Genomic DNA, 12,264 nt, shown 5'->3' on the forward strand with positions numbered 1-12,264 from the left:
CCACAACTCTCCTCTCCATTTGGATTGCAAACATTTGCTCATTTCCTTAAAGTTCATCTCATCTGCCTTAAGGGCCCTGAAGACATTAAATTCTCTGAGTTTCTTCATAACACTTTTTATTTCCCATGATTCATTTCTCAAGACTTCAGCTGAATGGCTTCGATGCCTTCGTCTTTCATCAACCAGTCCCACAGGTTAATTATTTGACTTCTGAGCCCTCTTCATCTCAAGCTGTTGAAGAATGTTTTCAGGCCTATAGTCTCATTGGAAAGACATCCTCACACACATCTCTCTCAAAGCTAGTGTCAGGCAGTTGATCGAGTTCATCCATGCACAAAATTATTTTTGTCTTCGTCGCTACAAACTCAGTCCTGCATTTCTTTTCTTTACTGAGTGAAGCAATGTGTTGACGAAATGCATCTAGCATCATAATCAGTGGAGTAACCAGTTGTACACAATATAGCACAAAGCTGTTCCTCTTCCTCTTTAAGGCATTTTAATTTTGTCATCTACTCTTTCTCCTACTTCCAAAGAACCTCCAGATGTGTCCACAAATCTTTTTCCATCTGCAGCATTGTGCAATCTTCTGGCAGACATGCATCCAAACCGAGTTCCCGACACACTGCATAGAGCTCCTTCTGGCACACAGCAATGCTCTTTTTCATCCGTTGCCTTAATTTTCCTTCCTCTGGAATCATTATACCCAAAAGGCCCTTAATTTGCTTTTTAACAACTTCTGTTCTTTGCAGTCTTTGATCTTTTGGAATTCTAATTTCTTTTTAGATATTCCGAAGATAGGAAACTGCTGTATTGAGACAGGTGACTGTCTTGCTAGCTAGTACATGACATATCTGCACCATCCTCTGGCCTCTGCTGTCCAGTCCTGGGTGTCTGGCAGCTGTCTCCAGCTGTCCGACCTCCCCTGGGCATCTGCCCCCAGCTGTTTGGCCCCTTGCTGTGCGTTTGGCCCCTGGCTGTTCGGCCTTTTGCTGGATATCGTGTTCTGGCTGACCCAACGGTCCAAGTCCAGGCTGCTTGGCCCCTCCGAGGGCATCCTGTCCCATGTTATTCATCCCCTCTCTTGGCATCTTCCCCCTGGCTGTCCCTCGTTGAGTGTCCTGTTCTGGCTGCCCTGATTGCCTCGGCTGCCCAGCCCTTTTTTAGGTGTCCTATTCCTAGCTGTTCAGCTCCTCTCTTGGCATCTGGCTCCCAGCTGTCCTGGTGCAGGCTGTTCACCCCCTCTCTTGGCATCTAGCCCATGGTCATCCTGGTACTGGCTGTTCACCCCCTCTCTTGGCATCTAGCCCCTGGTCGTCCTGGTCCCCAGCTGTCTTGGCCCTTCACTGGGTGTCTGGATCCCTTTCTCACTTTCTCTCTAGCTCTTTCACAGTTTCCTGTTTCTCTCTCTCAGTTTCTCTTTTTCTCTCTCACTTTCTGTTTCTCTCTCACTTTCTCTTTTCATCTCTCACTTTCTCATCTCACTTGTTTTGTCATCTTCCTCTTGAGTTTCTTCCTTTCCCTTCTGCTACCAATTACGCACTTTCGTCTCGATGCAGCTCAACGTCGTTCCTGAAATTGTTCTCTTTTCCCCTCCAACAGAATCCCATAGATCCCATCGTCTGGAGTGTGGAATTTTAATGTTTTTTATTCTCATCATCTCTTTGCCGTGTATTTTCCCTTTGAAAATAATCTCACTTGAGAGAGAAGCTGTAAACATCTTTATTTGTGCCAAGATGGCACCAAACGGAACCTCCCCATACAATGTAATTCCATGTATCTCACATCACATGCGCATTCACATTCATAACATCCTCTGTGATTGAGCTCTCATTCCAGGATTGAAACCTGTGAACTAAGATCTGGAATTCCCTTCTTGATTATGGAGACCAAAGCACCGCTCATGCAGTGAGGGCCTCTGTAATTTTCCTGCCAGTGTGCACGTTGAGCTTTGAGAGAAATAAAATCTCCTATCCCAGGTCCCAGGATCGATGATTCCAACCCACCCCACTGTGCAGAATAAGGAACGTAGTGCACAACTGTCCTGGAGAAATTCAGCAGATCACGTAGCATCTATGGAAAGTAAAAGGCAGTAGATGATCAATTAACTTCAAAGATTGGAAGTTGCCAGAACAATGGGCTTTTATCTTGGTACAAGGCCAAGTGAGAAACGGAACAAATATCTGAGATTGAAGCGTCCTCAGGACCACCCACAAACTGTACTGCCAGAGGCATCCTGGAACGTAGAACACTGCAGCACAATGCAGGCCCTTTAGCCCATGATGTTGTGCCTTCCTCTGTAAACCCACTCTACAACAATCTAACCCTTCCTTAATTCACACCCATGGCCTTCTATTTTTCTTACAACTACATATCTATCCAAGAGTCTTGAATGCCCCGGTTGTACCCTCCACCACCACCTGTGATAATGCATTCAATGCACCCACCACATCATCCCTAAACTTTTCTCCACTCACTTTAAACAGGTGTCCTCTGGTATTTGCCATTGTTGCCCTGGGGAAAAGATGCTGGTTGTCCATTCTATCGAAGCTCCTCATAATCTTATAAACCTCTATTAAATCAATACAGGTCTGTAAAATATACCCTGTCTGTGCATGCTACACACCAGGCTCCCTCAAGCAGAGATAACCTGTTATTTTGGTAAAACTGTTTGAGAGATTAACTAATCACTGAGTGGGAGATGTGTCTTTCATAGAACAGGGAGCCTGCTATAAACTGGATGCTCAGCAGTTTCTAAATAGGTTAAAGTTCTGGGCCTGGAACTAAATGTACACATCTGACTCACGTCAGTTCACGTTGCTTAGTGAGGCTCCTATTTTAATGAGAGGCACACTAACAGCTTTCTTACATCTGGTGGAGTGGAGCTCAGCTCTCATTCATCATCTGTCAGGATCAGCCATGCTGTTGGATGTCTCATCTCTCCTCCACAGTCTGGGCCAGGAGGGAAGTGGCAAACAGAGATGGCTACCTTCTACAGCCACTGCATTCGCTCATTTTTCCTGCTGATGGGGTCCCTGCGGAAGGAAGGGATGAGTCCTGAGGTCATAAAAAAATCTTACCCTACCAGAAATACCCTACCTTTGGTCACATCAATTTCTCCCCCTCCCTCCCTGCAAGTATAACCCACCTTCTAACAAGGTATGCTCAACCCGAAATATTAACTTCACTGCCTGGCCTGCTATGTGCTTCACCACCTTTTTAGTTATGAGGGGTATTGTTGCGTGGGAAGGGAAAACTTTGGTGGGTTCAAAGAATATTGTGTCTAGACATACACTGAATGCAAAAATAATCTTTAATGAAACACACTTAAGGGGATTCTTCTTCTTTGGCTTGGCTTCGTGGACGAAGATTTATGGAGGGGGTAAATGTCCATGTCAGCTGCAGGCTCGTTTGTGGCTGACAAGTCCGATGCGGGACTTGCAGCGGTTGCAGGGGAAAATTGGTTGGTTGGGGTTGGGTGTTGGGTTTTTCCTCCTTTGCCTTTTGTCAGTGAGGTGGGCTCTGCGGTCTTCTTCAAAGGAGGTTGCTGCCCGCCAAACTGTGAGGCGCCAAGATGCACAGTTTGAGGCGATATCAGCCCACTGGCGGTGGTCAATGTGGCAGGCACCAAGAGATTTCTTTAGGCAGTCCTTGTAGCTTTTCTTTGGTGCACCTCTGTCACGGTGGCCAGTGGAGAGCTCGCCATATAACACGATCTTGGGAAGGCGATGGTCCTCCATTCTGGAGACGTGACCCATCCAGCGCAGCTGGATCTTCAGCAGTGTGGACTCGATGCTGTCGATCTCTGCCATCTCGAGTATTTCGACGTTAGGGATGAAAGCGCTCCAATGAATGTTGAGGATGGAGCGGAGACAATGCTGGTGGAAGCGTTCTAGGAGCCGTAGGTGATTACAACAGGGACAACACACGCAAGTACTCTCAATTGCACAACACATCGGACTTAACACTACCGATACTAATAATTGTTTATACAGACCTATCACAACTAAGGACTACAATACATTACTTGCCATTCCTTGTCTAAAGTAGGCACTACTCAGATGCTATCTACAACTACAACAGTGTACAACAGCTCTGATACTTTTGTAGTGCACACCTTAACAACATTGTCCACAGCAGGGTTAATCTCAGTGCTGAAGAGCTACTGCACATGATGGACTTTATAGTACAGTAAGATAGAGGGTCTGGTCCAGGTAATCACGAGGTGATTAAAGGGGTTAATGGTCGGGTGTGCACTAATAGATGGGCAGAGTCCAAACTTAATTGGGCTTCTGACTAGGTTCCAGATACAAAGCCTGCTGCGTTGCTCTTTAAAGAAGGCAGTATGCCACCGCAGGTCCAGCTCCTCCCTTTTTCAAGCTGATTCAAAACACATCCCTCGTAAACACAACCAAGAGAAAGCTGTTTAGTTTTTTTTACCTCCTGCAGTCCTTTACCCTTCTTCCCTTGACAGGATCCTTGGTGGATCTGAATTGCATCAGTTGATTGATTATTACATGACATTCGTACAATTTACAAAATCAATACTTTGGACGGGCACCTCAAATCTGGTGAAAGGTTAGGTCAGTGTTTGATCAACGTGCCTGATGTCACTGGTTGAAGAGGCCTGATCATTGATCGTGTTGTGCTAACCTGTTTACTTACCGTCCCCTCCCAACCCAACCATATTGGGCGATGCAATACATTTTCTAAGTACTGAACACCTCCCAGCATTTCAGGTTTATTATATAGGCCAGCACAGTTAGCACAATAGCACTGCTATAATATCACCAGAGACCCGTGTTCAAATCTGGCACTGTCTGTAAGGAGTTTGCACGTTCTCCCCGTATCTGCGTGGGTTCTCTCCAGGTGCTCCAATTTCCTCCAACCTTTCAAAATGCATTGGGTTTGTAGGTTATTCAGTATATTTGGGTGGCAAGGGCTCACAGGTGAGAAAGAAGGGCCAGTTACAGTGCTCTATGTCTAAATTAAAATTAAAAATAATCTGACTGTGTATATACAACCAGACGAAACTTTGCATCTCTGGACCACTGTGTGCACACATAATACAGAGCACATAATAATCATATAGAAATTGAGATATAATTTAAAATAAATATTTATAAATATGTTGGAAGGATTTACTTGATATGGGGACACTGTTCATCAATCTCTCAATCCCATTCTTATTCACATGCATTTCCAAGTAACGTGCAATAACATCTGTGTCCAACATACATTTCCTTTCTTTAAAGTGAGTTACATGCATTCATATAGTTATTAATATGGCACCCAGACCACAATCTGACCAAATAATATGGATGAATTCATCGCTTTCCAGCACTTCCACAAGGCATCTCCACTCCAAGCAACAAGCCGGGTGTGCGATGGAGCACTCTCTACCAGCCCGGATGTGTGCAGTTCCTAATACTCTCAGTAAGCTCTCAGAGGAAAGCAGCTTGCTTAATTACCAAGCACTGGTTAGAATGGACTTGGTGTGAAATTCTGCTCTCCACACTATTTGAGGGATGCTGTCATACTGAGAGAGCACAGTGGAGATTCACCAGAATGTTGCTGGGATTGGAGAGCTTTAGTAATGGGATCAGAGATGTTGGGCTTGGAGCAGAGGAGTTGATGGAAGTAGAGAAGATTAATTTTCAGTTCCACACACTAAGGACATGAACATGTCTGTCCGTGGCCTCCTACTGCCAAGCCAAGGCCACCTGCAACACCTTAGTGGAGAAGCAGCTCCTTATATTCTGGCTCACCATTCTCCAACCGGATGGCATTAACATCAACGTCTCCAATTTCTGAAAATGTCTCCCCAAGTCTCTTTCTTTCCCAGTCCCACTCTCCATTCCTCCAGCTCCCCACCCACTTCCTTTTTCTATCAGAGAGCTATCCTTCTTGGCCCTCCATCCTCTCCCCCATCACCTCAGCTTCTTAGTCTTCTACCCACCTATATCCACCTTTGATTTTCCCCTGCCTATTCCTCCCCCTCCTCCCCCACCTTTTTATTCAGGCATTTGCATGTTTTTTGCTTATTCTGACGAAGGGCTCAGGCCTGAAACATTCATAACTCTCTATTTCCCCTGGATGCTGCATGACCTGCTGAGTTTCTCCAGCACATTTGTATCTTGCACGAGATTAGGAGAGACATTATTTTCACCATGATTGGAGTATCAAGCACCCGAGGGCATAGGTTTAAGGAGATAGGAAGCCCCTCCCACTCATAATCAATGGTTGTCCGATGTGATGGCATGTCTGACTGGAAAAAAATTAGATGTTCCACTAGTGAAATTAATCTTAACTTTATTTCTTTATGGGGGATTTTTTCTTAATTACTTTCAATATTTTTAAGATTAACTAATTTTTGGTCCTAATATTTACCTTCCTTTTTTTTTATTATTAGTAGTGGGCTGTTTGTGTTAGTCAATAGCCTCCGAAGGGAGGGGGTTGAATTAGATATTTAGTGTAGTGTTTTCCTTTTTATCTTTCTTTTTAATGTAACATTGTTCTCAATATTATTTGTACTGAAATACAAGATTTGTTAATACTTTATTTTATTGTTATGTACCTGTGGAACATTTATTTGATAAAACAAAAAAAAATAGCAAAAAAAAGAATACAGAAAGGAGATTTAAGGAGTGTCTGTGGGACAATTTTGTTCACAGAGAGTGGTTGACATCTGGAGCACTCTGCCAGAGGAGGTGATGGGATCAAATACAACCACTCTGTTTAAGAGACATTGAGAAAAACAGGTAAGGCAGAGTAGAAAACTGACTGAATATGGGCAACTAGGATTAGCACGGCTTTGCCCAATAGTTCATATTGGACATGAGAGGCTGAAAGCGATTGTTGGTGTGTTCTCTGACTCTATCACACTGCTCCATCCACACTGTGGGCACTCATTGCCTCCACCATGACACACTGCAGTATGTTCCTTCTGCAGAAGGCACTATAGTTACTTACAGGCTCCTCTAACAGAAGCTCCCACAGCCCAGCCCCTGCCACCAAGGACGGACAAAGAGTCATGTCAGTTTACCTTGCTTGCTGAGACTCACTTGGAGTAGATCTCTGGCCCTTCCCCCTCACTGGGTCGAAGTTCTGGAACACCATGCCCACTAGCACCTTCACTTGAAGGTCCAGAGAAGTTCAAGGTAGCATCTCATCACCAACTTCTTTAGGGAAATAAATGACAATGAATTCTAGACACAATCAGAGATCAATGCAAACACAACTCACCGAGGAACTCAGCAGGTCGAGCTTAAGTCTGGTCTGCTATCAGGGCCCTTGAATACAGGGAAGTGGGTGGGCAAGTTTATGGAGCATTGTGCTCTGTACGGTTGCTGGCTGTCTGCTGCAGACAGTATTAAACCTGGCTGTGATGTGCTAACAACTTGTGCCATCTGCTGGAGAGAGGTAGAATCTCCCCCTTCCCCAACACAAGGTACCAGAGTGGTGGAGTGCCTTCCAGCATAGCTGGCTGTGATGATTGCGAGCAAACTCGCTGGTGGGGCTCATACCAATGGGGCCTTGAGTGCCAGGGATCTTCTCGCACAGCGGTACCATCAGTAGAGAGTAGGAACAAGTCCTGGTAACACAGTGCGCAAAGCACGCCTGTCCTCGGCCTTATCCTTTGCCAGGTTGAGGCCAAATGCAAAGCTGAGCGACAAAAAGCCCTGCCGGGGCTGGTGGAGGAGGTTGGTACAACAAGGGTGTTTAAAAGTCTCTTCAATCAGCACATGGATGTAAGATAAATGGAGGGTTGTGGGCTGTGAAGGAGGAAAGGGTTGGACTGATATGGAATATGGTTCCATAACAACATCGTAGGCTGAAGGGCCTGTTCTGTGCTGTAGTGTTCTATGTTCTAACACATCATTTGGGTGGCTTGGTTAGTGTGGTGATACCCCACAAGCCTACTGCAGGGGGCAACCTGTGTACCTGCAAAAGAGCACTGGAGGACAAGGCAACACCTGGCCGGCTGTCAATCAGCCGACCTGAATGGACCAAGCCCCACCCGGTCAGCTGCCAATCACCCTCTGGGATATAAGCTAGATCTGGCTCCTCGAGATCAGTCTCAAAGCCAGCACAGCCACTCTCACGGCCAGCTCTGTGGAAGTGTAGGTAGAATAAAGCCTGTTGAACAGACTTTATGTTTTGTGTCTGCTTTCTGTTCGATAGCACATGCCAGTTAGTAGAATGATATTACAGTGCCAGCAAACTGATATGTACCAGGGGTGTATGTTAATTGGGTGGCATGGACTCGTGGGCTGAAATGGCCTGTTACTGTTTAAAGAAAAATTTTAAATTAAAAAATAAAACAGGTTCAAATCCATCACTGTCTGTAAGGAGTTTAGAACATAAACCAAAGTACAGGACCTTCAGCCTATAATGTTATGCCAGCCTATGGTAAACCTGCTCCACAACAATCTAATCCTTTTCAACTTCACACCCATAAACTTTATTTTGTTTTCATCCTTATGCCTACCCAACAGTCTTTTGAATGTCCCAATTGTGCCAGCCTCCATTGCCACCCTCGGCAAAAAAAAACCCCTGTTCTCACTTTTCTCTTTCACCTGCCCCTTCCCCTCCCAGTGGTTGCTCCCTCTACCCATCTCCCTACCACCTCATCACCTCTCCACTCCACAGCTTCTTTTCCCCTACCCCTCATTCCGCCACCCCTTCTCGGTCTACTTGATATCACCCCTTCATACTTTAGCCTCGATAAAGAGTCCCGACCCAAAGCTTTAACTGATTGTTTCTCCCCTCACTCATTTTGCTCATTGCTAATTGTGGGCCCTCCGGCCCAATGTTAACAGTGGGGAGGGCTTGGGTGAGTGCAGAAAGAAGTGCAGAAAGAGCCCCAGCAGTATATTTCAGCTGAGCAGAGGGACAATCTTCTGAAGGAACTCAGCTGGTCAAGCAGCATCTGTAGGCACAAGGAGGGGTGTAAAGAACTGTCAACATTTTGGCTTGAGAGCCTGCATCAACTTTTCCCAGGGATAGGTCCGTTTAATGCCTGGGCTTATGGGGTTTGGAGATCCTTCCAGGACTGCGAGGATCTCCAGACTCTGTAAGCCCACCAAGTTTCTATCCCCCTTCGCTCCCCCTCCACCCCCCCCCCCCCCCAACATGCTGCTGGTAGTGTCCATCCTATCACTGGCTTTCATTTCCTCTCCACAAAGATCTCTGCTCCACCCCATGCATTTATGTAGTCACCGAGCCCTTGAATCATGGAGAGCAGGTTCAGGAGAAAGCCAGTCCCATCCCTGCATCTAACCTCTCCTGCCCTGTCAAAATAGGTACAATAACCTGAGAAGAATCAATCAGGTGATTACATAAACTCTTTTGCCCAGATTAGGGGAATCAGTAACTAGGGGAATCAGTAACTTGAGGACATAGGTGAGAGGGGACATATTTATCAGGAACCTGAAGGATAACTTTTATTTACACAGAGGATGGTGAGAGTATGGGATGGGCTGCTGCAGGAGGTGATTGAGGCAGGTACTATTGCAACATTTGGGAAGATGCATGGATAGGATGGATTTAGAGGGATATGGCTAAATGAAGACAGGTGGAAGTGGTGTGATTGGGACAGTTAGGTCGGCAGGGTCAAGTTGGGCTGAAGGGCCTGTTTCCCCGATTTGTGACGTGAAAATTCACAAGGTCATGAACAGGAGGGGGGAAGAGCAGCGGCGTACAAGAGCTGGTGATGTGTCTCAACCCAAGCACGTCAATCTCTCTCCATTATTCCTGTCAATTATTGGAAAGCAAGGGACCATCCATTTTATTTTAATGTTTTTATTCTCTCTCTCTCTCTCTCTCTAGATCACTGATTTCAATTAAGTGAAAGAGTAGGGGAATTACTTTGAGCTGTTGTACAATTAATGTTCCTGCACACTGACAATAAGCATTAATGTTTGGCATTGGATTATGTCTTTCTTTGCTCATTGATCAGACAGGTTGGTGCAGAGCTTCACTGTATGATAATCTCAGATGGCCCCGGCTCTGGTGGCAGTCTGCACTATTCTGTGGGCTTAGGATGGAGTATGGAAGTCAGAGAGTGAGGGAAGCAGGACAAGCACTTCCTCAGTGTCAGTAAGAGCAAGGAGCTGGCTCCCAGAGAAGGGAATGGTCCTGTGGAGATAGTCGACAGCACTACGTTCCTGGGTGTCAGCATCTCCACGGACCCTGTCCTGATCCGCCCACATCAAGTGCCCAAGTAAGTACACCAGATCCTTGACTTCCTCAGAAGCCTGAGAAAATTTGGCATGTTACCAGCATTTGTCAGCACCTTCTGAAGGTGCACCATTGAAAGCATCCTGTCAGGGCGCATCCCTGCATGGGACGGGAACTGTTCCGTCTGAGAAGGCAAGAAGCTGCAGAGGGTTATGGACATGGCTCAGATTATCACCCACATAGAATGGAATGGGGACACCAATACCCCTGAGTGTAAAGCCTTTCAAAAGATATGGGCACAGCCAAGGGCATCACAGGCAAACCCCCCCCCCCCCACCATCAAGAATATCTAGAGGGAACACTGCTGTCAACAACTTCTGCTGGCCTCAACAAGTCTCCCCCATCAGCTACATCTTCTCCTTGCCTATCAGCACATGAAAGATTCAAGATTCCAAACATTGTCATGTACAAAACGACAGAATTTATTCTCCTTTGTTTGCCAGTAGAGACACACAAAGAGGTGGCATTAGTCCTGCCTCCCACTGAAACGAGAAAGAGAATCAAAAAAGAGCCTCCTCAGAGACACCAAATGGCTGTGGATTTCAACACCTCCTCCGATGCTGCTGCCTCCTGCGCTCCCGTAACTTCCTTAGCCTTGCAGCCTCCTGTCCACTCCAGCAGTGAACCTGAGGTCCAGGCATCCACGTTTCCCTCCTCGGCACCCTGGTTCCCGATGCAATCAGGAAACCGTCAGCACCAGAGACCCTTCGGGAGCCCCTGCTCACTATCAGCAGCCTCATGGATCCCGGTCGCGAGACCTGGTTCCCACAAGCAGGACTCCAGCAGTCCACAGTCTGGTGAGAGTCCTCTTTCATTCCTCACTAACAAGTAACTCCTAACAACCTCTCACTCAATGTCACCAAGACCAAGGAGCTGATTGTGGACTACATAAATGCAAGGGGTGGAGCAGATATGTTTGTAGAGAGGAAATGAAAGGCAGGGCTGCCAGTAATGGGATGGACACCACCAGCACTGGGAGTGGGGGGGGGGGGTGGGTGAAGGGGCATAGAAACTTGAAGGGCTTACGGGGTCTGGAGATTCTCACAGTCCTGGAAGGAAAAACCAGATGTATATGATCCAGTGATCAGAGGTGGAGAAGCTGTGCAAATTTAAATCCCTGGGAGTCATCATCTTGGAGGACCTTTCCTGGACCAAAGACAAAAATGTCACTTCCTCAGGAGTGGTAGATAGGATCAATGGAGTCTCCCTCCCCCCATCGATGTGATCTACCGGGATCGTTGTTTGAAGAGGGCACACAAAATCATTGGACCCCTTCCACTCTGCTCAAAGCATCTTGCATCTGCTCCTGTTGGGAAAGAGATACAGAAGTATCAGAGCCAGTACCTCAAGGCTGAGGAACAGCTTCTTTCCACATGCAGTGAGAATGCTGAATGACCAAAGGAACTGCTCACAATAACCATCCAAGGCTCTCATATGTTTAAACCAATATTTAGTTATTTGTTTGTATGGGTGAAATACTTCCCCTACATATGTATTATTTGTCTGTATGTGTGATTGTGTCTGGTTGTGTGTCTGCATGTTTTACACAGAGGACTGGAGAACACAGTTTCGTCGGGTTGTACTCATACAATCAGATGACAATAAACTTGACCTGGGTTGAGTTTGTGGAGGTTTGGTAAGACATCAGAAATCTTGGCCAACTTCTACAGATCTGCGGTGGAAAGTGTGCTGACCGGCTGCATTGCAGCCTGGTGTGGGGGCACCATTACCTCTCGGTGGAAAGCCCTGCAAAAAGTATTGGTCACAATCCAGAACATCACAGGCAAAACTCCCCCACCATCGAGAAAATCTACAGGGAATGCTGCCATCAGAGAGCAGCAGAAATCATCACACCACCCAGCACACGCTCTGTTCTTGCTGCTGTCATCAGGAAAGAGGTATAGGGGCCACATGAATCGCACCACCAGGTTCAGGAACAGATGCTACCACTCCACCATCAGACTCCTCAACAACAGACTCAATCAGGAACTCATTTAAGGATTCATTATTTAGACATTATTTATC

The 12,264-nt window shown here is 46.3% G+C and overlaps 1 pseudogene; it reads right to left on the reverse strand.

Annotated features, from left to right (window-relative positions):
- Positions 1 to 253: 253 nt before the first annotated feature.
- LOC138765297 (protein regulator of cytokinesis 1 pseudogene) lies at positions 254 to 1,064 on the reverse strand (annotated as a pseudogene).
- Positions 1,065 to 12,264: the final 11,200 nt, after the last annotated feature.

The sequence above is a fragment of the Narcine bancroftii genome, chromosome 5 (assembly GCF_036971445.1).
Source record: "Narcine bancroftii isolate sNarBan1 chromosome 5, sNarBan1.hap1, whole genome shotgun sequence".
Classification (NCBI taxonomy): Eukaryota; Metazoa; Chordata; class Chondrichthyes; order Torpediniformes; family Narcinidae; genus Narcine; species Narcine bancroftii.